At 41.4% G+C, this 27,325-nt stretch overlaps 1 protein-coding gene across 12 annotated transcripts in view; it reads left to right on the top strand.

The window, feature by feature from the left end:
- LOC141578434 (uncharacterized) overlaps positions 1-27,325 on the top strand; it is a 58,593-nt gene that overhangs the window by 10,042 nt on the left and 21,226 nt on the right. For 5 of the 12 annotated variants that reach the window (XM_074368824.1, XM_074368825.1, XM_074368813.1 and 2 more), the window contains exons 2-6: positions 6,261-6,560; positions 10,919-11,019; positions 11,700-11,796; positions 13,476-13,550; positions 26,577-26,666. The gene's annotated coding sequence lies outside the window, so the exon portion shown is untranslated. Of the gene's footprint in view, positions 1-1,234; positions 1,300-2,071; positions 5,589-6,260; positions 6,561-10,918; positions 11,020-11,699; positions 11,797-13,475; positions 13,551-26,576; positions 26,667-27,325 lie in introns of those variants that run through there. The other 7 variants (XM_074368817.1, XM_074368818.1, XM_074368816.1 and 4 more) reach the window with 5 other exon arrangements.

The raw sequence follows: 27,325 nt of genomic DNA, 5'->3' as shown, positions 1-27,325 counted from the left end.
TGGATACACATCATTGTACATTTGGTGAAACCCGTAGAATGGACAGCACCAAGAGTGAACTCTAACGTAAGCTATGGGCTTTGGGTGGTAATAATAATGTTTCAGTGTAGGTTCACTGATTGTAACAAATGTACCACTCTGGTGTGGAAGGCTCTGTGTGGGTGTGAGTGTGTGTGAATATGTGTGTGGTAGGGGGTATATGGGAACTCTCTGTACTTTCCACTCCATTTTGCTTTGAACCTAAAACCGTTCTAAAAAGTAAACTCTATTTAAAACACATACAAACAAAAAAGGATCTCAAAATTTTGTCAGTAGGGAAATTAATAATCAAATTGTACTATATTCAAACAAGGTTATACTGCACACAGTGAAAATATAAACATACATATCAACAAGAATAAATTCCAAGAACATAGTTTTGGGCAAAAGTTAAAAATTACAAACATATGTATTATGATACCATTTATATCATTTTACAATATGAAAAGCAATTCTGTAATTAGTATTAGAATATAGACGTGTAATATTGTTGTGAAAAAGTGCCCTTGAATGAGAAATTGTAAATTCAGCAGAATGGTTACTACTGTTTTGGGGAAGCAAACAGAATAAAATCAGGGCTGGGCACCCACCTGGTTGAATTCACTTATGTATGTAATAATTTGTTTTTTAGTTGAGTGTTGAAACATGGGTGTTTATTATAATACTTTCATATTATTTTGTACTTCTGAAGTTCTCCATTAGAAAAGAGTTAATGGAAAATGATACTTTATTTGTAGCCAGAACATTTAAAAAACTAATCAGTAAGCACTCAAGTAATTAATCTGGGAAATTCTGATGTTATGAATAATAATTTTTTGTCTTGTTAGATTTACATTTTCAAGGTCATGCCTTAAAAGCCTGCAGCAGAAATTGCTTTACTGGGAGTTACTGTCATTCAGGGTTTAGTGTGGGGATAAGACAGTCACCTTGGCATTCAGGAAGATGGGAACAGAGAGGAGCTAAGGTTAGTAGCACTAGAGAACTACACTGCAACTCTGAGGGCTCACTGGGGGCGGTTTGGACTTGGTGACTGAAGTTTGCCACCAGTCTTTCAGTTCATAGGCCTCGATTTGCATAAAACATACGCCCTACATTGAGTGTCAGGATTTATCCCATCTCTCATTCTCATGGAGATGCTGACATTCCGTGCGTAGCTTTCCTCTCTGATTTTTCCATTGTCTCGGTATTTTTTCAGTACCTTGTTCCAAGGAGCTGCTGCCAATCAAGTGCACCTGAAATGAAGCTGACTTGCTTTCCTGGGTGAGTCAGGATAAGCTAAGTCATGCTTTTGTAAGAAAAAAAAAATGAGCCCCCCTCCCTCAAATCCCAGTGGTTTAATTTGTGTGCATGCCGCCTGCCCAATACTGATTACTTGTTTGTCAAAGAGAATCAGTTTAACAGCGTCAGAAACACCAGAATGGTATTTATACCCATTGGGGCTTACAGGGCATGTGGCCAGGGTCCATTATTGGCATAATACCTGTTTCTCAGTATCTTCAGCTGCAGAATGTGTGAGGTAATTGTACTTACCTTACGCTGTCATTATAATGACTATAGGAAATAAATAAAAAGTTCTTTGAACAGCATCCTCTGTAAGTGTACAGTAAATGTAACCAGTGGTTTTTACTGTTTATTATTATTAATTAGGATGCCGTTCAGTTGTTTTCCATCACTGAAGAAAATTACATGTGAATAGATTCTAAAAATGAGTTTGGATAGATTTCTAGGAGAGTTTCTTTCTCTTAAAGTTAATTACAAGTCAACATAACCTATAAACAGTGTTGTGGATTTTATATTTTCAGAAGGGACAGAGTTTGAGTCAGTTTGGAGATTTACTGGTTTTCAGTTAGAAAGGATTCTCTCTCTTTCAAATTTCATGTGTTCTGTGAATTTTTGAATGGTTTTTAATTATTCATGTAACAAGTATTAATTGAGCACCTAGTAAATTTTAGGCTCTAGGGACTAAATGGTGAATAACACACACTCCCTACTGTTGTTGAACTTTCATGCCTGGAGTGGAGACAGAAAATCTGTCTTCATTTACATGTCATAAATGGTATCTGGGTACAAGATGCTAATGGAACCCACAGGAAGGTCACCTTACTCAGTCTCAGGGTTTTGGGTTCAGTGGTGCCTACGTCAAGCCCTGAGGAATAAGTGCAGTTATCTACAGGGAGGACACAGGGATCAGCAGAGCATGGCTATACAGAAAGCATGTTTACTGGATAGGTCGCCCCGCTCTTACGAGCTCCGTGTGTTTGAGTTGTCTTCGGGTGTGCTCTTTGTACAAACACATTTAGTAACAGACTCACTTCTCATAAATACAGAGCTTACCTACTATGTGAGACGTATTTTTAGGGTTTAGGTCAGTTTTCTAAGGGTAATTGAACACATTTGGAATGATTTTTGAATGGAATCAACTTTTGACATACGGTTTTTAAAATATTGACATCTTATATCCATCGAATACATTACTTTTCATTATTATTTACTCAAGGAGTTGACTGCTTGCATTGAATGTCCCCCATTTTTACTTTTGATGAATAAAGTGAAATAGGTAGTATTAATAAGCAATAAATTAAATAGACTAAAATCAATAAGGGAGTAAATTTACTAGTACAGTGTGAAATAATGACTCTCCTTACATATCTAAACATAAGAAATGGTGAGCCCTGTGTTCTAAACATTTGTTGCAATTCATGTTTAAATTTTTTTGTTGTTCATTTTTGGTTTAGAGATGCTCTCAAGTAATTTTCCACCAGTGCTAATGAGTGTACTGTTAGCAACTTCCAGATCTATCAGAGTTAAGTAACAGGCTTTTAGGAATAACTTTAATACTTTTTTCTTACTTGCTTAATATTTGATGAATAAAAAGTGAGTTGAATTAAAATATAAATATTACTGACCTTAGGTGGATGAAACTGATGACCCATTAATGTTTAAAGTATGGGTTGATGGTCAGGAAATCTTACTTTATTAACACAGTATATATTGATATTGCTTTGGTGTGGGAGGTACCTGGATTGGCAGCATAGTATTTGTATTGTGAGGTCAATTGATGAAATAGAATGTAATACAACTTAAAATACTGAGCCGCCTCTAAATTTCAAAAAACTTTTACGACTTTAACATCATAGTAGCTGTATATTTATTTGCTGTCTACTGAGAAAATGAAACATGACTAAAAATACTATTATGAATTCAGAAACACTATTATATATTTAAATAAAATGTTTTATTCGATGAGTCAAATTTAAACAAAATATATGCAATTGCTTATGCATACACAGACATATATATGGATAGACAGACATTTTCAGTGTGTAAATCATTCAGTATCAGACAGTGCTTCTGGAATATATGGTGGTTTCACTTATTCTTTCTTATAATCTATAATCCCAGGCTCACAGGTTGGCAACTTCTGAATTATAAGTTGAAGATTTCAAGAAGAGTTGATTAACCTGGGGCACAAAGTCTTTGTGAGAAGAGTTAGTGAAATAGTATTAGAGTATAGGATTTTTTTTTTTTTGGACAAAGAAATGACTTAAGTAAAATTTTCTTTTAGAAATTATATTTACGTTTGAAACAAAAATGGAGGGGGAAAGCCAGAAGAACGGAGGGAGGATTACTTCCTATAAGTACTACTTCGTATAAGTATAATGTGATGAAAAATGTGATCTGTCTTAGTGCGAGAGGGATGGGGTCCAGAAAATTTGGAGACCAAATCATAGGAGCAGACCTTGGTGATACATTTCACATTGCCAGCAAAATTCACATAAAGTTTAGATTAAATTCCTTAAATCAGAGAAACATAAGATATGTTTTAGATAAGGTAAAGAGACATTGAGGTATGGGTTATCTGCATTTTAATTATTGACAGTGCAATAATCTATAATATATAATTAATATCATGTAGGGTTTGATGGTACTATAACTTCTGGAATAGTTCATGCATTGTAATGTAACATTTTAATATTCTTTACTGCCTCAGATTTCCATGAAAGTTGCCTAAATGTTTACTTGAGATCTTTTAGTAAATGTGATAACTTTCCGTGAAAAGGAAAAAAAATCAATGCCATGAAATTCATAGTTTTGTTACGTTTAAAGTCACTTCTTTAAATTCATTCATTTAATAAAAGCTTTATTGAGTGCCTACTATGTGCTAAGCAATGTCCCAAATTGTGGTGATAGAGCAGTGGTTGAGACAGAGTTCATCTGGTGGAGAATGACAGAAAAGAATTTAGTTAACAGTTAGTGATCATACTGTGGAGGATAAGGTGGTGGTACATGGCAGGATGACTCCATTAGATTGGTTTGGTCATAGAAGGCCTCTCTGACTATTGAATAGACAGAAGGAAGCAGCCATTGGATGTATGGAGGAAGGAACATTGTAGATAGAAGAGATGGTGCAACGACTCTAAACTGAGAATGAGAATGGATTGTTCCCAGATAAGAAAGAGTCTGGTTGGAATCTAGCAGGTGAAGTGGGCAAGTGACATGAGATGAGGACAGAGAGATCGACAAGGGCCAAATCATTAAGGGCTTTGCAGGCCAGTGTAAAAGATTTGGGTCTTATTTTAAGTTCAATAGAGAGCTATTGGGCAGTTGTAAGCAAGTGTGTTACACAGTGTATGTTTCTAGTTTTTGTACTGGGAGAGAGGGTTGGAGAAGATGAAAAATGACAGAGATTGAACTGGGTGGTAGTCAAGGCAGTAGAAGGAATCGGGTTCAGAATCGTTACTGCATTGGATATGAGAGGTAAGGGAAAAAGGAATCAAAGATTTTTGGATTTGAGTGTATTGTTGAGATGAGGAAGATGGTTGAAAGGCATAGAGAAAGGAAAACATTAATATTAAGTGTACTCTTTTGATTGTGCTGGGTTTATGATGTCAAGTGGAGATGTCAAATAAGCAGCTTAGTCTCAAGCACTAAGGAGAGGTCAAGTCTGATGATGGAGATTTGAGAATCACTGGGTTATATTATGGCATTAAAAACCAAAGGCTTGGGTGAGAACTCCCTGGAGGAATTTGTGGTTATAGAAGAGAGAGAGGCTTAGGTCAAGCACTTACAACATTTAAAGGTAGGTCAGAAAAGAATGGCTCAGCAAGGGAGACAGTTTTTTTTTTTTTTTTGTCTTCTAAGAATATAAAAATCTTTCTTAGAATCTTTATTCTCTGAATAAACTAGAAGACTATTCTGTGAGTTTAATAATGCACAAAGCCATTGGGTACTAAAATGTAAATACCATGTACGGTTGAATTTTAATGGTAACTATTTTGTTACTGCAGAAGTTGAAAAGTGCATGATGAACACAAAATCACACTTTTGGAAATTATTTAACAGATGAACATATTTGGGAAAAGTAAGGAATGTAAAAGGAGCAAAACAGTTGTGAAAAAACACAAACGGTAAAAGTCAAGATATTATAGTCCTATTCCTTATGTGGGAGAAGAAAGAAAAATGAAACTAATAGAAAACTCCATCCCAGAAATACCTGAGAGGAGGAAGGAGGCTGACGTGCAAAGAAAAGGAGGGAAACATAAGAGAAGGTAAAGCTATGAAGCTGGTCCATAGATTAAAATAATTAGAGGGAGGGCTGGCGGTAATCTTTGTGCGTTACCCCAACAAACTGCAGGAACAGGTAAGGCATTAAACATGGTGTGTTTTAACACCAGGTGATGACTTCTGTGAAAGTTAAAATCACCACCTGCCATTTCTATAACAGTCTACCTACAGAAAAGTAAGGTAAAGGTGGGTATTAGGTTTCAAGACTTCTAAAACCCAGTAAGACTAGGTATTTTAAACAATTTAAAAGCTTTTAGTAGAATCCCATCAATTGGGAGCATAAGGTACTGGTTTCATTCAGTTAAGTTTGAAGACGTGTAGCCTCCACCTGAAATGTCAACAATAATTTCAGTTTTGAAGTTTCTTTTATTTTTTAATATGTAATGACTTTAAATTTAAAATTAAAATAATTTTAATTAAAGTATAGTCAGATTACAATGCTGTGTTAGTTTCTGCTGTACAGCACAGTGATTCGGTTTTATATATATTCCTTTTCACATTCCAATTTTTAAGTTTCTTAGTTTAAAAGTATTCTGGAACTCCTATTGAGAATTTTACTGTGAGAGAGTATTCATAATACCTTGGAAGCCCTCAAGTATTAACTTTGTAGTTGGCTTCCTTTAAAAGGCCAGAAAAGAAACCATTTTTCTTTACAGGTTTTAACACAAGTAACAGCGCTACTTCTGACGCATTTGAGTCCTCTGCTCCTTCAGAAGAAAGGCGGCCCTTAACCAATCAGACGAGTCCTTGCGGTCACCTGACAGCGGACACGCGTTCTCATGGGGGGGGGCTCTGCCGCCTTCTGGCCGCCGGCGCGGTGCTCGCCTCAGATGTGGAAAGACCAAGAAGGCGTGTCCCGACCTGGGGAGCGTGCGGATTCTGACAGGACTGTCGCCGGCGTTGGAGGTGTTGCCGCAGTCGTGGATATGTGGATACGCATTTCACTCATGTTAAAGGTAAGGGCGGTGCCGGAGGCGAGGGCGGTACCGGGGGCAGAGGCGAGGAGCGGTGTTCTGGTCTCTACAGATGTGGTGAGCGGAAGCGCCGTGGGGCTGCTGTGGCTCTGGCTTCCATTCTCCTACCCCGTGTTCGGGTTCCCTCCCCCGTCTTCGGGTCCCCTCCCCAGTCTTTGGTCCTCCCGCATCTTCAGGTCCCCCCAACCCCTGTCTTGGGACCTCCCCTCCAGTCTTCGGGTCCCAGAGGGCGTGGCCTTCCTGACCCGGGCCTGGCCGGCTTCGTTCCGCTGGCCCCCCAGGCCTGCGTTAGCCTCAGAGGAGGTGCCGCCAGCGCGCTCGGGGTGAGCGGGGCCAGCTTTCTGTTCGGAGGACGGAGGACGGTTTGGTAAGAGCACTGCGAGCTCGTTTTGTGTCATGTGTGAGACTCTGACGGACTGGTCAGTACGGGTATGAGGGCCTCGGAGACACTTCTCGTGGGCAAAATGGGCAACATTTAAACTAGTGTTCCCTTAGAGTTCTGATTTTGGTTGTCTGGATCTACATAGGTTTTGCTCTCAGCTCGGAGTTCGTCGTAAATTTTGACTTTTTATTTTTTATTTTTTTCCTTTTCTATTTCCTCCTCTTTGTTCTGCTGGTGGAATTGAGTTATCGTTGACTAGATAGTTTTTGCCCGCTTGTGGCTTTCAGCAGGTGACCTGCTTGTGTGTCACTAATAAGAATCAAGGTGGTGGAGGGAGCAGTTAAGCACCCAGAGCCCCTGCGCCGCTCCTGAAGGGTCCTTGCTGCCCTGTTAGTGTGTAAATTCTAGAGCTGCATATTTCAGCCTAAGGCCAACTTTGCTTTCAGCCTCTGGCAACATCTGTTTCTGCTTTCAGGACAGCACATCTTTGTCTCAGTAATGGAAACCGTTACTGCAGTCCAAATATTCAGTACCACAGGCTGATGATTTTTTTCTTCAGATTTCATTTGTTGTTTAAGTGGCAAAATTCGGTTGAAGCATCCAAAATAGTTATGCCCAGAGGATGTTTTCTTGAGAAGAGTGGACATGGTGTAGATAACTTTAAATGGTGTAATATGATCTTAAGGACTTTTTTTTTTTTTTTTTTTACTATCTCCAACAGACTGAAATTTTCCTACTTTTACAGTTCCATATTTATTACTTATCTTTAAGCTTAGATATGATTTGAAAATTGCATTTTAACCCTCCTTCTCCTCCTATTATGTTTTCACTGCAGTAGCTCCTTATTGCCTGAAGTATACAGTCCTTGGTCTGACACCTGTCTTGTCTGAGGGCCTGTCTCTCACTCTCTTTCTGAGTTTATGCTATAAGCCTCAAAGAGGAAACTCTCTGCTGTACTTGATGTTCCCATATCTCTGCCCCTTTGGGTACCATTCCCTTAATTAGGGGGACCATTCCCTCTTAGAGGGCCAGGGAGGCCCAGGCCACTTCCAGTTATGAGATTTCTGGTATATTAAAAATGAAAATCTCCAAACTAGTTTCTAAAAGTTTTGATATGTCTTAAATACTTACACTTAGCCCCTTAACATCATTAATATTGTTAACCTCAAACCCAATGTACATACAGATTTACTTGGAGACAGCATCTCTGAGTATGCAACTGTGAGGCCCAGGCCAGAGGGTCCTACTGGCTTCTCGCATGCCTCACCCTACAGGAATCCCACATCTGCTGGGGAACTACCACCTGTCCTCACAGCCCAAAACAGGGAACTCTGTTCCAGTTAGGCTGGCTGAAGTGATCTGTTCTCCCAGTTCTTACAGCACTTTGATTACAGTTCAGCTGGCGTTTCCAAAATACTGACTCACAGCATTTTGTGGATGTATTTTACCTTTCTTGATAACAAGCCCCCTTGGGATGGGGATTGTGCTCTATTAATATTCAGCACATGCTTTACACATAGTATATTCAGGGAACCAGGATGAATTAACAGATCTGTTTATCATAACATGGCATGAGCTTTCACCTGAATTCAGTAGTAAAAATATAAGCGCTGGTATTTTGAGTCATCTTCTGATGGTTTAGTGAAATCCATATGGTTTTACAGGTTTGTATGTGTGTGCCCTTGTGTTAGGTCATTGAAATAGGAATATTTATGGAATAACTTAAAATATATTTTTAAAGCTTATGCTCCTTTGATTTTAAAGGTTGTGTTAACTCCTCCACATCCTTGTTTATTGAGTACCCTGCTTGGTGCTGGGAGTTCAGTTGTGAGCCTGTGTCAGATAACTTACAAGAGGCAGCAAGAAAAAGACACTCAACAATCACATTGTGTAATGAGGGCCATGAAGGAGAATGTGTTTTGTTATTTGTGGAAGCAGATGGCATATGATTAATTTGTAAGTAGTTAAAGAGTTTTAGCATATTGGAAAGAAATTAATTCAATACAGGCATCTCAGCCGGGATTTGACAGGCCGAGGTGAAGAGGATGTTGTGAAGAGGCAGAGAGCTGGTTGAGAGGAGGAGGTGGAAGAGCCGGTTGTTGCTAAATCTCATGCATCCACTGGCAAACTTTCAATCTTATTGATTGGAAAAATTATTGATAAGATAATGGTATGTATGTCAACTGTCAGAAACTTCTTTGGTCTTGTTTTTAAGAGAAAGAAAATGAAACCCCCATATTTGCTGGTGCCTTGAGGTTAGCATATTTAGGCAGAAGAGACCGTTGGAGTTGAAAGGCCTGTAGCGGGAACCAGGATGACTCTTCATGCTGTGACTGCCCTTCATCTAACTAGGAAGTCGGACTTCTGGGAAGGTTCTGGCACAGTTAGTCTTTAAGAGCTTAGGCAACCATCGGCATTGGAAAGTGTTGTAGGAACACTGTAGGAGTGGTGGTGATGTTTACTGAGATGACTCCAAGGAAACAGGTGGTTGTTCTCAGAGTGTCTGAAACTCTTGCAGTGGTCAGGTAATAGTGAAATAAGCACAGCGTTTGGTGTTACTCATCGTTTTGTTTTTCTTTATCATTTCAGAACTCACGTATTACGGCTCTCAAAGATACAAAATATGATATTCTTTTAATACATTTGTTTTTAAGAAGGAACATCTGAAATTGGCAATATCTGAATTTTGAAGGAAATTTATTGGCCTCAGTTTTGATACCTCTTGGGCAGTATTGCCATCTAATGACTGTTACATCAAATTGTAGATAAAATTTCCCAAAGAACCCTATAAAATTAAGACATCAGTCCAGAAGATTTTACCTATTTCATTGTCAAAACAGTGTCACACCGTGATATGTAGAAAACTTAAGCCTCTAAAACAAAATAGTCTGTTTTAACAAATAAATGTATGATAGTACATTCATTTATGTGTTTTCTTTTTTACTTGAAGTATTGTTGATTTGCAGTGTCATATGGCATAGTGATTCAATTATAAATATGCATTCTTTTTCATTATAGGGAATTATAAGATACTGAATGTAGTTCCCTGGGCTGTATATAGTAGGACCTTGCTGTTTATCTATTTTATGTATAGTAGTGTGTATCTACAAATCGTGAACTCCTAATTTATCCCTCCCCACCTTTCCCCTTTGGGAACCTTAAGTTCGTTCTCTTTGTGAGTCTATTTCTGTTTTGTAAATAAGTTCATTTGTATCAGTTTTTCTGGATTCCACATATAAGTGATATCATATAGTATTTTGCTTACTTTGTCTGGCTTACTTCACTTAGTATGACAGTTTCCAGGTTCATCTGTGTTCCTGCAAATGGCATTATTTTTTTCTTTTTTTATTGCTGAGTAGGATTCCATTGTATAAATACATCACAGTTTCCTTATCCAGTCATCTGTCAGTGGACATTTAAGTTGTTTCCATGTCTTGGCTATCGTAAATAGTGCTGCTGTGAACATTGGGGTACATGTATCTTTTCAGATTAGAGTTTTTTCCAGACATATGCTCAGGAGTGGGATTGCTAGATCGTAAGGTAACTCTATTTTTATTTTTTTAAGTAATCTCCACACTGTTTTCCATAGTGGCTACACCAAACTGTATTCCCACCTACAGCATAAGGGGGTTCCCTTTTCTCCACACTCTCTTCAGCATTTCTCCTTTGTGAACTTTTTAATCATGGTCATTCTGAATGGTGTGAGGTGATTCATTTGTGTGTTTTCTGTTATTGGCTTAAGTAGTAACTCTTAGAATGAAGCTGAAAAATACATAATATCAAATATAAACTCTAATTTTTTTTGACCAGTCTCTTAATTTTTGAGGGACGGGATTGAAATAGATGTTGTCTATGGACATTTCCAAATCTGTGATGTTCGGTTAGAGTTGCCAGGAGCACTTACGTGTGAAGAGTCACCCTGAGCCTGAAGTGATGCCTCGTTTTGCCTCCAATGCAGCACTTTGTCCTACGGCAATAGCAGCTTGCACGTGGATGCCGCCTTCCAGCAGACCCTCTGGAGCGTGGCCCCCATCAGCTCAGGAAGTGAAGCAGCCCAAGGTAAAGACACCACAGCAGTGAGGAGGCTGTTCCCTTGATGCAGAGTTGACAGTCATCCCTAATGATGATAGGGATGATGATAACGAGCAAATGCATTAGAGCTCTTTGTGTCAAAGTAGCCTATAACGCAGATGCGTGACATTAAAGACTCTCATGTAAATTGTTACTTAAAAGTGAAGTTTGTGTTAAGATCTGTCCTTCCTTATTTTTACATTTCTGTTTATTTGTGTGTATTTTACACGTGAGCTTTCTAGGGGTTATTTTCTCCAATGTTCTGGCCTCAGGATATTGCTCATTTAGGCTAATGTCGAGATGTCTCATCCTCCGGGGTGCGGGACTTAGACCCGGAGCACAGTAGTGCCTGCGCTTCAGGGTTTCCAGGGAAATAGCTCTGTTCTGATCATTCTCACTTAGATGGTCCAGAATTGAGCCTATCCAGGCTTGTCTGTTCAGTGGAGGGTCTTTTGAGGCTACAGTCATGGATTCTAGACTTGGGAGCCCAGGGCTCAGAGATAGAAGGCAGGTGGCAGCACCTGTGTCTGCGATTTTTCCCAGTTACCTAAGCCTCACTAGGCTTCTGGATCTTTGACTATGAAAATAGAAGGCTGAACCAGGTGATCTGTCCATCTGTCAGCATCTGACCATGACTGTTCCAATGTGACTGGTTTCGATCTTTCCAGGGTATCTCATCGGCAGTGACGTCCTCAGGTTGCTTCATGGACACATGGACGAGTGCCTCACTGTCCCCTCAGGAGAACATGGTGAAGAGCAGCGGAGGTTGGTACCTGAGCCCAGAGCCTGGAGCCTCGCACCTTCTTGCCTTGACACAGTTCCTTAAGTTCAGGATGTGTCTCGTCAGGCCATTTGCATAATAGAAAGTGGGCCACTAACGTTATCTGTCCACTAAAGTGATCCATTTGCTAGCCTCCTCTGAAGTTTTTACTCATGTTATGTTTTGATTCCCTGTCAATAGAATTGATAAAAATTTTTGTCCAATTAAAACATGGTAAGAAGCATTGAATGAAGTAAACTAAGTGGGAGGAGTGAAACATTCAGCTACTTAAAACCTCATTAAATGTTCATTAGTTTCAATTAGTCTTCTTTCTGGAATGTTCAGTCTCATACTCAGTTTCAAAATCAGAGTTCTCAAATGGCCCAGAGGTTCAGGTCCTTTTTATGTTGTCTTCTATTTACTGACATAGAAGATAAAATTGACCACTGTCCCTAGTAGTTTATGTGATTTTAATTCCTCTCTCATGTTAATCTCATTTGGCATTGGACCAAGACTGCAGGGGTCTGGATCATGGGGGAAAGTGCACAAAGTGACTGAAAAAGAAGAGATTTTTTCCCCCAGACTTAAAAGACATTCTTATGGAGCAAATGGATGCCCATAGGGGGAAAAAAGAACAAAAAGAAAAGATCAAAAGAACCGCAGCCTAAGCCTCACACTTTATACAAACCCTAATTCAGATGGGTCATTTGTGTAAATGTAAAACACAACACTATTGAACATTTAGAAAAACTCTTGGAGATCACAGTTTTAAAACTTGACATAAAAAACATGTCCATGAAAGGAAAATATTGATAAACTGGATCTCACCAAAATGAGAAAGTGTTGTTCTGTAAAAGCCCCTGTGAAGAGGATGAAGTGTGAGGCCCAGTGGAGAGGGAGGCAGTGGGTCCTCGGGAAGTAAGCGGTACATGCACAAGCTTTGGTTTCCTTAAAGCAACCTTAAGGGATTGGTACAGAGACCAGTTTAGGTTTAAGTATGTACATTACTTAGCATCACGTCTGGCATATTAACAGCCTGTTGTAATGAGAGCTTTGGAACTTGGGTGTGTGTGATGCACATCCAGAGAAGTTTCTCTTTGTGTGTGTGAGACTGTTCTGTTGATATTTATATTTTTCTGTCTCACCATTTAGCAGATTGTTATATTAAAACATTAAAATTAATGGGTTCTTACATTTCTTCTAAATGTTTTAAATATCTGGAATAGAATTTAGAACTTCAAATAATCATATGCATGTGTTGAAATATAATATATTAAACTACACCTGAACTCATAGCTGAGTGCTTCTGTGGACTGAAATTAGATGGGTAAGGTGAATGTGTTCACTGGAGGGAGGGGAGAGGGAGAGAAAGAGAGTGAGGGAGGGGGGAGGCAGGGAGGGAGAGGAGAGGGGAGGGAGAGAAGGCCAGGGGGAGGGAGAGGGAATGAAAGGGATTAGAGGGAATAAAAGAGGAGAGGATGTGTTTAAATCAAATGTGTATTCAGATCACTGTTGTTATTATTTTGCTATTTTTATTTCCAGTTATATTCTCTCCTACCAAAAAGTATAGCTTTTACTGTTTATCCAAAGACTTCCCATTTGTTCCTCTCTTTAATTGGCTTGAATAAATAGAGTCCAAGAATGAAAAGTTAACATTTTGTTTTGTTTTGTTTTGTTTTAACAGAAGTGTTCACTACAAAGTTGGTGCTGTATCTGTTCACGCACGTTCCCTGTGGAGGCTGGAGACACTGAGGGTTGCGTAAGTAGAGCTTGGTGCATCCCATGCTCTGAGGGTGCAAAGTGCTTCTGCTGCTCTTGTGCTTTTATGTAAAATGGCCACGCTGATGGCCAGCTTAAAGACTTAAACATGTAGACAAGACACTATAAACCTTTTAGAAGAAAACATAGGCAAAACATTACCTGACATACACCTCAGCCATGTTTTCCTAGGGCAGTCTACCCACACATTAGAAATAAAAGCACAAATAAATGCACAAATGGGACCTAACTGACCTTACGAGCTTTTGCACAGCAAAGGAAACAATAAGCAAAGTAAAACGACACCCTATGGAATGGGAGAAAATACCTGTAAATGATTTGACTGACAAAGGCTTAATTTACAGAAAATACAAACAGCTGATAAAATTTAATAACAAAAAAAACCCAATCCAAAAATGGGCAGAAAACCTAAACAAGCATTTCTCCAATGAATACTATAAATGGCCAATAGACACATGAAAAAATGTTTAATATCACTAATTATCAGAGAAATGCAAATCAAAAGTACAATGAGGTATCAGCTCACACCAGTCAGAATGGCCATCACTCAAAAGTTCATGAATGATAAATGCTGGAGAGGGTGTGGAGAAAAGGGAACTCTCCTACACTGTTGGGGGTATGTAGTTTGGTGTAGCCATTATGGAAAATAGTATGGAAATTCATCAGAAAACTAAAAATAGACTTACCCTATGATCCAGCAATCCCACTTCTGGATATGTATCCGTAGGAAACTCCAGTGCGAAAAGATACCTGCATCCCAGTATTCATAGCACCACTATATACAACAGTCAAGATATGGAAGCAAACTATAGAAGCAACAGATGACTGGATAAAGAAGATGTGGCGTATTTCTACAATGGAATACTACTCTGCCATAAAAGGGATAAAATAATGCCATTTGCAGCAACATGGATGGACATAGAGATCGTCATTCTAAGTGAAGTGAGCCATAAAGAGAAAGAAAAATACTGTATGATACTACTGATATGTGCAATGTTAAAAAATAAGACACTAGGAATTCATCTACAAAACAGAAAGAGACTTGCAGACTTAGTAAATAATTGTATGGTTGTATGGTCACCAGGGAAAGGAGGTGGGAAGGGATAAATTTGGGAGTTTTTAAATATGGTGGCTAACATTTACACATGTTAACCACTATATATAAAAATAGATTAAAAAAATGCTTCTTATGTATAGCACAGAAACATATGTTCAGTATCTGGTAGTAACCTGTAATGGAAAAGCTGCTACAACCACCAACTGAGGAAGGAAGAAAAGAAAGGAGAGGTAGTTATCCCGGGCTAGAGCCCAGTCCTGGGAAAGTCCTTGACTGCTGCTGATGCTGCCCCCTCAATGCACTGCGCCCTCCTCCCAGGAGCAGGCTGACATGAAGACATGCATCCTGTGAACCTGGGGCAGCAGAGGCCGCCCCCAGGACAGGCCCTAGGACAGATGGGAGCTAGTCCACCTGCTGAGGGAGGGCAGCACCCCTCCCTGTAGCCGCCCTCTGACTGCACGGTGCCTACCTCCCCGTGGCCTCTGTAACATTGCTTTTGGTTTTGTTTTTCCATAGGAAGAGCTAAGCATCTCCCTTCTGGCTGTGGCTTCACACTTAGAACAGCAGTGCCTACCCCAAGATTATGCACAGAGTTAGTATAGTTACTAAAAGGGCTTCATTTTGTGCATCTCATCTTTAATCCATCTGGATTTTCCTCTCAAAATGCAAAAATGCAAATTCATGTAGAAAATAATTCACCAGTCCCTGCTTCAGATATGCAGGCAGACACAAAAAGCCACCTTTTGTATGAATTCTTTGATAGGGAATCTCCAGGATGGGTGGAGAGAGAGAGAAAGAGAATGGGGATTAGGCCTTGTCTTGGGCTGGGGGAGGGAGGACATGGGTTGTGCTTTGGATACAAGCTTTTACGTTGAGGAAGGAAGTAGTCTGAAACCAGCCAGTGGTGTTGGTCTCACAGCATTGTAAATGCATTTAATGCTCTTGAATTGCACAATTTAAAATGGAAAAAGGCTGAACTTCATAATTGTAAACTTAAACCATAAAAATAGAATATACTGTAATAGAAAATAAGAAATCTGACTCCATATTAGATATGCTCTTTTGGCTTAAAACACTGCCTTGTTTTCTAGGCTTAGTCTTGCTAGCTCTGCACCTTTTGTAAAACAGTGTTGCCTTTAGCCTGAAATAGACAGGAGAGCCTATTCTCAAGGCTCTGACCTTTAAGGATATTAACCCTTTTGCACCAACATAAAGACAACCATTTGCATAATAGAAAATAACATTTATTTTGTTAGAGGTTTTACAGGGCCAGCATGACCTGACCAACGTGGACAGCTGCAGACCAAGTTAATGGCAGACTGACGTCCTGGAGAACCATCTTCCCCAAGTCAGACTTCAGGCTCCTTTTCTAGTAAAAGGGGGAGGGGATGTGGTTGGTGCAAACTTCTTGGTGTAGGACTTTTCATGTTCTTGGAATCCTTTGCAGCTGTCCACATGGGTCAGGTCACGGTGCCCCTGTAAAACCTCCAACAAAACAAAGGTTATTTTCTATTTTGCAACTTGTTATCTTTATAGGAGTGCAAAAGTGTTAATATCCTTAAAGGTCAGAGCCTTGAGAATAGGCTCTCCTGTGTATTTCAGGCTAAAGGCAACATTGTTTTACACAAGGTGCAGAGCTGGCAAGACTGAGCCTAGAAAACAGGACAGAGTGTTAAAATAAAAGGAACAGATCTAATACGGAGTCAGATTTTTTCTACTACGTAGTGCCTTGGTAAGAGGTAAGAGGATATTTCTGAGTGGGGCTTCCTCTGCCTCAGGCTGGGGTTCACGCAGGAGCCCTGCCAGGTTCACCATAACTGTGGACCTGACCTCCTATTATAATTACCTATCAAAGTCCCTTCAATTGCCTGTAAACTATATGGGGGGAGGGGGAGGCGACGTCTCATTGGCGGGTGAAGGTCAGTCTCTCCGTAGGCAAAGACCAGGTTTGTGGAGGTTTCCAAGGTGGCCTGGCCAGTGCAGTTGCCTGCTTTGCTCTCTAGCCTTGGCTTGGACACTTTCGAAGCTCCCATCCCTCTTCCCTCTGCCCTGGCGTGAATAAACAGGGTCCCTGAACCCACCAGGATTGAGCCCAGGCCATGCACATAGCCCACCTGCCTGCTATCTGTCCCCAGGCTCAGCTGTACCCTCCGCACCACCCTCACCCCTGCAGGTCCACGTGCCCAATGTCTCCGCCCTAGGGGTCTTGATCATCAGGGCCATCAACAAACCATGGCCCACCTGCCAGTGGTGGGCAGCCTAGGACTACCCTGACCCGCTGGCTCAGAGGAGGCACAGAGCACAGAGCAGGGGTCAGGGTGCAGGGGCAGGTATTGGAACCGCCTCCAGCCTCACCCGCCACGCCCTGTAGCCTCCAACACTAGCTGTGCAGCAGCACACTAGGCTGGATCCCCGCTGGTGGCAGTCCCCATGGGGACCAGAGCCCAGACCTCCACGCCCCACACGCAAGGTGATGGGTGAAGGGGTCACCTGGGGTAGGGATGCACTGGGAGTGAGGGGGGATCCCACGGTGAGGGGGGACACGCTGAGGGGTGAGGGGCCGCTCAGAGAGGAACTGACCCCGCGGAGGGGTGAGGGGGACCATCTTGGGATGTTGGGGGTCCTGCAGTGAGGCATGAGGGCTGAGCTTGTGGCGTGGGGGCCATAGATTACTAGCGTGGTGGAGTGTCGGGGCGGGGACCTCGGTGTGAGAGGAAGTCCCATTTCATGGGTCCGGTGGGAGACTTGGGGGCTTGGCTGTAGGTGGGGGGGGCAGTCACAGGGTTTGGGAGGGAAGGCGAGCAGGGGGAGTGGGGCTAGGGGGTGTGGCCTGGCCCTGAGCTGGTCATGGTTTTGGTTGGGTGCCAGGACCGGTAGGTGATGGGATGGGGGTGTTAAGGATGGAGACCCGGTGGGGCGGGTAAAGGGATGGGCCCCCCGCCCCACTGCCAGGCCCTTGCCCCCAGCCCCAAGCCTGGCACCAGTCCCCACCTCCCAAGCAACAGGAGTTCCAGCCTGAGCGTCCGCGCTGCGGGCGGGAGGAGGAGGGGCGTGCATGTGCGTGGACGCACAGATGCGCCGACCGGACCCGCCCGGAGCGTGTGAAAGCCGGGCGGGAGCCGAGTGCTCCCGGACCAGGTCCTGGAGGAGGAACGTGGCCTGGGATCTGGGCCGCCGCGTGCTGCCGCCTCCGCTGCCGCCGCCGAGCCGGTGAGGGGGCGCTTGGTGGCGCGCAGGTCGGGAGCCGGCGGGTGAAGCCTGGGCTGCGCTCGCGGGCAGCGGTGCGTAGGTGAGGCCGGGGCCTCGCGACCCGTTTGGACCCTGAGGTGGGTCGGGGGCCGCCGCGTGGTTCGTGGTGCCCACTTCTCCTTCCCGCTCATTAGTACTACGGGCGCCTCTTCGTTGCCGCTTGTACCCAGGGGATAGCGGATGCCGCCACCCCAGGAGGTGGGAGGGCACTGGATGGCAAGGGAGCACGTACGACTGGTCCTCAGACCATGGCCTGTTCCCAGGAGGCGGGTGTGGTGCTGTCAGGGTGCGGGGGCGGTGGCGACGGCTAGGTCTACACTTGGGAGCCTGTGAATTTGCTCCCGTCTCTCATGAGTCCTGTCCTGGGGGCAGCTTTTGTTGTCCAGATTTGCAGGGCCTCTGTTGCAGGTCATTTCTGCCCCTTGGAGATGAGGAGGTGCTGTCGGGGGGCGGCGGCAGCGACGGCGGGAAATGGGAGCAAATCCCCGCGCTAGCATGTGGCAGCCCCAATCCCGCCACCGCCGCTGCCCCCTGCAGCACAAGCACAGGTCCTGCCTTCCAGGAGCAGGCTGACCTGAAACTTGAGTCCTGCGAACCTGGGGCAGCAGAGGTCAAGGCTAGGACACGCCGGTGGGCAGTTTGAAGCAATCCACAGGCTCGCAGAGACGGACCCCTACACCTGCCGCTGCCGCCGCTGACTGACCCACACCGCTCCCGCCTCCTAGGGGCAGGCTGACCTCGGGAAGTGCCTTGGGCAGCAGACGCAGTTCTCAGGCCATGTCGCGGGGGGAGTTAAGAGCAAATTGATCAGTTCGCCGGGGGCAGCGCCCCTCTCGCTGCTGCCCCAGGTTCGCTGGACACTTGTTTCCAAGTCAGTGGGTTCCAGGGAGGCAGGCGTGGTGCTGTTAGGGGGAGGCGGCGGGGAGGGGTTGCTGCACTCCGATGGGAGGGGGAGGGACTTGCTCCCATTTCCCCAGGGGCCTGTCCTGGGGCGGCCTTTGCTGCCCGAAATTCACATAGGAAGCCTGTCTTCGTGTCAGCCTGCTCCTGGGAGGAGGGCGCAGTGCGGTCAGTGGACAGCCTCAGTGGCTGGCAAGGACTTTCCCAGGACTGGGCTCTAGTCCAGTATAACTGACTCACCTTTTTTCTCTTGCTTCCTCAGTTGGTGGCTGTAGCGACTTCTCCATTTTAGGTTATCACCAGGTATTGAACGTAGGCTTGTGTGCTATACAGAAGAAACTTTAAAAAAAAATCCGTTTTTATACAGTAGCTAACATCTGTAAATCTCAATCTCCCAAATTTATCCCTTCCCACCCCCTTTCCCTTGTAACCGTAAGATTGTTTACCAAGTCTGAATCTTACTCTCTTTTGCAGAGGAGTTCACAGTGTCGTCTTTTTTGTTTAAGATGGCGCGTATTAGTGATACCATATGGCATTTTTCTCTTTCTGGCTCACTTCTCTTAGAATGACAGTCTCTAGGTTCATCCATACTGCTGCAAATGGCATTGTTTTATCCTTTTTACGGCAGAGTAGTATTCCGTTGTATAAATAATTTCAGAACTTACAGTCACCTATTGCTTCATTTCAGTTGCTTCCACGTCTTAGCTAATCTGTATAGTGGTGCTGTATATACTGGGGCGTAGGTTATCTTTCTGCATTGGAGTTCCCTCTGAATACATACCCAGAAGTGGGATTGCTGGATATTTTTGGTTTTTTGAGGGATTTCTATCCTGTTTTCCATAATGGCTACACCAGACTACATTCCCACCAGCACTGTAAGAGGGTTCCGTTTTCTCCACACCTTCTCCAGCATTTATCATTCATGAACTTTTGAGTGAGGGCCATTCTGAACTGGGGTTTTGTAGTTTTGATCTGCATTTCTCTGATAATTAGCGATACTCGAGCATTTTTTTGTGTGCCCGTTGGCCATTTGTGGTCTTCATTGGAGAAATGCTTGTTCAGGTTTTCTGCCCATTTTTGGATTGAGTTGTTTGTTTTTTGTTACTAAGTTTTATGAGCTTTTAATATATTCTGGAAATTAAGCCTTTTGTCAGTCGAATCATTTACAGATATTTTCTTCCATCCTGTAGGCTGTCATTTTGCTTTGCTTATGGTTTCCTTTGCTGTGCAAAAGCTTGTAAGTTCAGTTAGGTCCTGTTTGCTTCTTTATTTTTGCTTTTATTTCTGTTGCTTGGGTAGACTGCCCTAGGAGAACATGGCTGAGAGCTTATGCCAGGTAATGTTTTGCCGTTGGTTTTCTTCTAAGAGATTTATAGTGTTTTGTCTGCATGTTTAAGTCTTTAAGCCACTTTGAATTTATTTCTGGGTATGGTCTGAGAGAGTAGCCTGACTTCATTGATTTACATGCAGCTGTCCAATTTTTGCTACATCTTTTGCTGAAGAGACTGTCTTTACTCACTGCGTGTTCTTCGTCGAAGATTGATTGACCAGAAGTTTGTGGGTTTAATTCTGGGCGCTCTATTCTGTTCCATTGTTCCGTATGTCTGTTTCCCCCACCCCCTTTTCCAGTTTTATTAGGTAGAATTGCTACAGTTCAACCACACGTACACATTATATTGCATGTAGATCCGTACATACGCTATACTGCACTATTTTTTAGTTTACGTACATGTACTATTTATCATTGTTAGGAAGAGGTTAGATTTTCAAACTTACATAGTTATTAAAGGAATAAAGCCAACTACAAAGTAAGAATCAACAGAATGTGGTGATCTAATCATGGACAGTCCGATGTGCTTACACATATTCAAGAAGTCAAAATGATAATTAAGTCCATTTGTGGCCTTATTATTACTGTTACTATTTTTTAGATTCCTCATATGAGTGATGTCATATGGCTTTTTTTTTTTTTCCCTCTTTCTGGCCCATTTCACTTAGAATGACAGTCTTCAGATCCATCCGTATTGCTGCAAGTGGCATTGTTTTTTTCTTCTTTTGTGTTTGAGTAGTGTTCTGTTGTGTATATGTACATGTTCCTTATCCAGTCATCTGTTGACAGACAGTTGGGTTGTTTCCGTATCTTGGCTATCGTAAATAGTGCTGCTGTGAACATTGGGGTGCATGAGTTTTTCCCAGGACTGGGCTGTATCCCAGGATAATTACATCTTCTTTCTTCTCTTTCTTCCTCAGTTGGTGGCTGTAGCGACTTTTCCATTTTAGGTATTACCAGGTATTGAACATAGGTTTCTGTGCTATACAGAAGAAATTAAAAAAAAAAAAAATCTCCTTTTACACATAGTGGCAAACATTTTTAAATCTCCCTTCCCACCCCATTTCCCTAGTAACCATTAGATTGTTTACTAAGTCTGCAAGTCTGTTCATGTTTTGTAGATGAGCTCATAGTGGGTTTTTTTTTTTTAAGTTGCACATATAAGTGATTTCATGATAGTTTTCTTTCTCTTTCTGGCTCACTTCGTTTAGAATAATGATCTCTGGGTCCATTCATGTTGCTGCAAATGGCATCATTTTATCCTTTTTTATGGCAGAGTAGTAGTCTATTGTATAAATATACCACGATTTCTTTATGCAGTCATCTGTTGCTTCATTCAGGTTGCTTCCATGTCTTGGCTGTTATATTATAGTGGGGTTATGAATACTGGGGTGCAGGTATCTTTTCGCATTGGAGTTCTGTCCAGATACATACCCAGAAGTGGGATTGTTGGATCACAGGGTAAGTCTATTTTTAGTGTTTTGAGGAATTTCCATACTGTTTTCCGTAATGGTTACACCAAACTGCATTCCCAGCAGCAGTATAAGAGGGTTCCCTTTTCTCCACACCCTCTCCAGCATTTATCATTCATGAACTTTTGCATGATGGCTGTTTGGACTGGGGTTTTGTAGTTTTGATTTGCATTTCTATGATAATTAGTGATATTAAGCATTTTTTCATGTGTCTATTGATCATTTGTATTTCTTCCTTGGAGAATTGCTTGTTTAGGTCTTCTGCCCATTTTTGGATTGGGCTGTTTGTGTTTTGTTATTAAGTTTTATGAGCTGTTTATATATTCTGGAAATTTAGGCTTTGCCAGTTGAATTATTTATAATTATTTTCTCCCATTCTGTAGATTGTCGTTTTGTTTTGCTTATAGTTTCCTTTGGTATGCAAAAGCTTATAAGTTTAGTTAGGTCCTATTTGCTTATTTTTGCTTTTTTTGTTTGTTTTCTATTGCTTGGGTAGACTGCCATAGGAGAATGTTGCTGAGATATACATGAGGTAATGTTTTGCCTATTTTTTTTTCTAAGAGGTTTATAGTATCTTGTCTATATGTTTAAGTCTTTTAGCCATTTTTGAATTTATATTTGTGTATGGTGTGAGGGAGTAGTCTAACTTCATTGATTTGCATGCAGCTGTCCAGTTTTCCCTACACCATTTGTTGAAGAGACTGTCTTTACTCCATTGTATATTCTTGCCTCCTTTGTCAAAGATTAATTGACCAGAAGTTTGTGGGTTTACTTTTGGGCTCTCCATTCAGTTCCATTGATCCGTATGTCTGTTTTTGTATGAATACCATGCTGTTTTGATTGTAGCTCTGTAGTATTGTGTGCAGTCTGGGAGGGTTATTCCTCCAGCTTCATTCTTTTTCTTCCATAATGCTTTGGTAATTCTGAATCTTTTATTATTCCATATAAATTTTAGGATGATTTGTTCTAATTCTGTGAAAAATGTCCTGGGTAATTTGATAGGAATCTGATTAAATCTGTAGATTGCTTTGGGTAGTATGGCCACTTTAGCAATATTAATTCTTCCAATGCAAGAACATGGGATATATTTCCATTTCTTTAAGTCCTTTCTAATTTCCTTAGTCAGTGTTTTGTAGGCCTTTGCAGATGTGTTTCACTTCCTTGGTCAGATTTATTCCTACGTATTTTATGTTTTTGGGTGGTTTTAAAAGGGATTATTACTTTCATGTAGAGAAATGCCACTCATTTCTGTATGTTGTTGCTGTGTCCTGCTACTTTGCTGAATTCTTTCAGTAGCTCTTACAGTTTTCGTGCGGAGCCTTTAGGGTTTTCTGTGTATAGTACCATGTCATCCGCATAGAATGACAATTTTACCTCTTGTCTTCCAACTTGGATCCCTTTTCTTTCTTTTTGTTGTCTAATTGCTATTCTAGGATTTTTGATACTGTACTGAATAGAGCTGGTGAGAGTGAGCATCCTTGTCTTGTTCCAGATTTTAGTGGAAAGGCTTTCAGCTTTTCACCGTAGAGTATTATGCTGGCTATAGGTTTGTTACAAATAGCTTTTACTATGTTGAGATATGTTCTCTCTGGACCCACTTTGGTAATACCATGGGCTCAGTGCAGTCAGGGGGCTGGGAGGATGGTAGCAGTGGAGGCAGCAGCGACGGGAGGAGGGGGGCTGCCCCTTCCAAGCCAGTCATTTGCTCCCATCTCCCTGTGGCCTGGCCTGGCCTGGCCTGGGAGTGGCCTCTGCTACCCCAGGTTCACTCTAGGCAGGTCCCCAGGTCAGCCAGCTCCCAGGAGGTGGGTGTGGTGTAGTCAGGGAGCAGGGGGCAGCTGGGGGAGGGGGCCTGCCTTGGAGAAGCTGGCCTATTTGCTCCAGTCTCCCTTGTGGCCTGGCTTGGGGGTGGCCTCTGCTGCCACGGGGGGGTGAGGGTCACCTGACCAGTACCAGCTGACCCCATCTCACCAACCTCCAGTAAGTAAACTGGGAAATATGTGTCCTGCCACCAGGGACAGCAAAGGGTGCCCACAAGCCAGGTGTTGGGGAGACAGGGAAGACTGGGGCAAATCCAAAGGCTTCCCCAAGGCAACCCTCCTCCCCTTGCCATTAGCTGTGTATTCTTGCTGGATTTTAAAATTTTGTCAATCTAGTGTATGTGTAATATTTCATTATGTTTTAAGTTTATGTATTCTTAATTATTCATGAGATTGGTAGCCTTGTTATGTTTGTTGGCCATTTAAATTTCCTTTCTGTGCTTGTTCAAGTCTTCTGCTCATTTTTCTGGTGGAATGTCTCTTGTCTTTACTGATCTGTAGGAGTTCTTTATGTAGCTGGATGTTAAGTCTTTTTCTCAGTGATACCTGTTGTAAATATTCTCTCTGGCTTTTTTCTATGGTTCTTTTTAATAAAAACTTTTTTTTTCTCAAGTAGTCAAAATAATTTTTTCTTTCCATATCAAAGGAAAAGTACTCCTATATTATTATCTAGAAGTTTTTTTTTTCCATCTTTAAATCTTACATCCATCCGAAAGCAGTTTTTGTATATGGTTTGAGGTGGAGAGTCATATAATTTTAAAAAATATGGATGCCTAGCTCCCCCAGCAGCAGTTATTTTGAAAGGTTGCCTTTCCCCATGCTCAGCAGTGTGGCCTTACCATGAGTGTAGCAAGGGTCTATATGCTTGGTCTGTTTTTCTGGGCCCTTTTCTGTTTGATTGATATTCGTTTCTACATCAGTACCACACTGTCCTAAATATTGTTACTTTATTGATATCTTTAAGAGAGTATTGACTATTCTTGACCTTTGATACTTCCAAATACACTTTAGAATCAACTTGTCAAATTGCACCACAAAACTTTTTTAACCTTCTGATTCTAATAGGGGTTGCACTGAATCTGTCATTCAATGTCAGTTTAAATTGACATATTTACATCATGAGTCTTCTATTTAGTGACTATTTGGCATAACCCTTTATTCAGTTGTCTTTCTATAAAGTTTTTAAATTTTCTCTGTAGAGATTTTTCATCTCTAGATTGTTAGGTTTACTGTCACAACTGTATATTTTTTAGCACAGTAGTGCTATTGTTAATAATTAAAAATTTTTTATTTCTAACGTGTGCAATATTTACTATAAAATTTTTATGGAAGGCTTTTATTTCTAGTATGCTAACAGTTTTTCTCAAGAATAAATTTCATTACCTTTTCTCCCTTATATTTTCGTTATAAATTTTTTAAACATTTTTTATTGATTCATAATCATTTTACAATGTGTCAAATTCCAGTGTTCACAATTTTTCAGTCATTCATGGACATATACACACCCATTGTCTCATTTTTTTCTCTGAATTATCATAACATTTTGTGTATATTTCCCTGTGCTATACAGTGTAATCTTGTTTATTCTACAATTTTGAAATCGCAGTCTATCCCTTCCCACCCTCCACCCCCCTGGCAACCACAAGTCTGTATTCTCTGTCTATGAGTCTATTTCTGTCCTGTATTTACACTTTGTTTTTGTTTGTTTGTTTTTGTTTTTGTGTTTTAGATTCCACATATGAGCGATCTCATATGGTATTTTTCTTTCTCTTTCTGGCTTACTTCACTTAGAATGACATTCTCCAGGAGCATCCATGTTGCTGCAAATGGCGTTATGTTGTCGTTATAAATTTTATTGATGTTAAAGCACCCTTGAACTCTGGATAACCGTAACTTGATCCTAGTATATTATCCTTTTTATACATTTTGTGTTTTGTTTTTATTTAGGATGTTTGTTTGTATCAGTGTTCACGATAAGATTGATCTGTGATTTTCCTTTTCTTTCTTATCTTCTGTTGGGTTTAGGTATCAGAATTTTGTTAGCCTTATACAGTGAGCTGAGGAAGTTTCCCTCTTTTCTGTTCTTTATGAGATTTAATGTTGGGAATAGTTCTTCCTTAAATGATTGCTAGGACTTAGAGTGAAGCTATTTGGGCCTAGAGTGTTCCATATGGGAAGATTTTTGACTATTCAACTTCTTTAGTGGTTAAAAATCAGCACAGCTTTTCCATTTCTTACATCAGCTTAGTAAATTAAACTTTTCCAGGAATTTACCCATTCAGATTCTCAACATTAATTCATAATAGTTTTTTCTTAATGTCTGAAGATCAGTAGTAACATTTTCTTTATTTGTGATACTACCTTCTCTGTTTTGAGATGTATAAAGTGGTATGAACTAGTTATTTCTATCAGCTAATTATTATTCACCTACAAATACTATCATAAAATTACTAGATATAAGTTTTGCAGTCATAATAACTTATTTTTATTTGGTAATATAATATGTTGATCTGTAGCCAATCTTTGCATTTTAGCAATAGAATATGCAATTGAAAAGGTGTAACAGGGTCACAGAAACCAAGCACGAAAAGAGTTTCAAGAAGAAAAGAAGAGCCAGTGGTACTGAGGAAGGTTCAAAGAGAGGGCAGATTGGAGGTCTTAGATTCAACAGAAATTGGCCTTACCAAGAGTGGTCAACCTCTTAGAGTTATGACCTTAAGTTCCTTTCTTAAGACACTTCTGATTTCAAAATCCACCAGGCATCAGAAGTAAAATTTCAGAATTCTTAGCCAGAGAAATTGCAGCTATATTCCTTTTTTTCATTTCTTTAAAGTTAGGGCTCTAAGATCAAGGATGAAATTCCCTGAGGGGAGTTTGGGGAGGTGTTTTTTCCTTTTCATCCTGTAGGTGTCGTCACCTAAGTCCTGAATGTTTAGTGCTTTCATTTTCTAAGAATTCTGAATTATACTTTTTATATCAAAATCAGGTTTTTCACATGGTACTTTTAAAATTTTGCTAAATATGCCTTTAATTAAAATTGAGGCCCTGTGTTGAGGTCTCCTGAAAGGCAGTGTAGAAGCCCATGAAAATTTTGAAGGAGGTGATCATGCTTCACATCTGTGGAAATTCTATTTAAATTTAATGTTAAAGATCATTTCATCTTTGCCTTTCATTCCAGGAACTTGTGTCCCTGAGGCCTGGTAAAGCTGCAGAGCTGGTTGCTACTCACTTTTCTAAACAGATTGAAACAGTCCTTAAAAAACTTCAGGTAAATTTTGCACTCACCCTAGACATCATAACCACAGAGGCCCCCCCCGCCCCATATCTTCTGCTGTAGTAGCTGCAACGGTATTCTCTTTGGGTTTCATGTAATTTATTCAGACTTCTGTCATCCTCACATTGTGTTAATGATGACTAGAATTTTTCTTGGAAAATCTTAATTGGAATATAGCTGTATTAATGTTGAATACTGAGATGCTCAGTTGGAAGTACTGTATGTATCATGCAGCTAGTATTCCACTCGTCACCACCACGGCATTGCTGGGAGAGTGCTTTGCTCACTACCTTTATGGCCACTGAGTGGTAGAGATAGGGAACAGGACGGTGACAGGGACACGTAGCACAACCCAGGGTCCCCACGTGGCAGTAATAGTAGTAGGAGACACGTACACAGGATGGAAACCACAGCAGTGAGTGGGAGGCAGCTGGCATAAGAGACAGAGATGCGGAGTTCATTCACTGACACGCTTCATTTTCCCACTACTGTGCCCCCCACCCCCCACCTCCCACAGTATGGTAGTCTCTGGGGGGCACAGATAAGTGTACATTGTTTTCTTTAATTTTTTCATAGGAGCTGAGAAGCACTTGTATAAGCACAGTACAGTGTTAAAAGCTCTACACCAGACATAGTAAAAAAGTGCTGCAGGA

The sequence above is a fragment of the Camelus bactrianus genome, chromosome 8 (assembly GCF_048773025.1).
Source record: "Camelus bactrianus isolate YW-2024 breed Bactrian camel chromosome 8, ASM4877302v1, whole genome shotgun sequence".
NCBI classification, from domain to species: domain Eukaryota; kingdom Metazoa; phylum Chordata; class Mammalia; order Artiodactyla; family Camelidae; genus Camelus; species Camelus bactrianus.
Note: the sequence above shows the minus strand (reverse complement) of the source record. Positions and strands in the feature narration are given on the sequence as shown.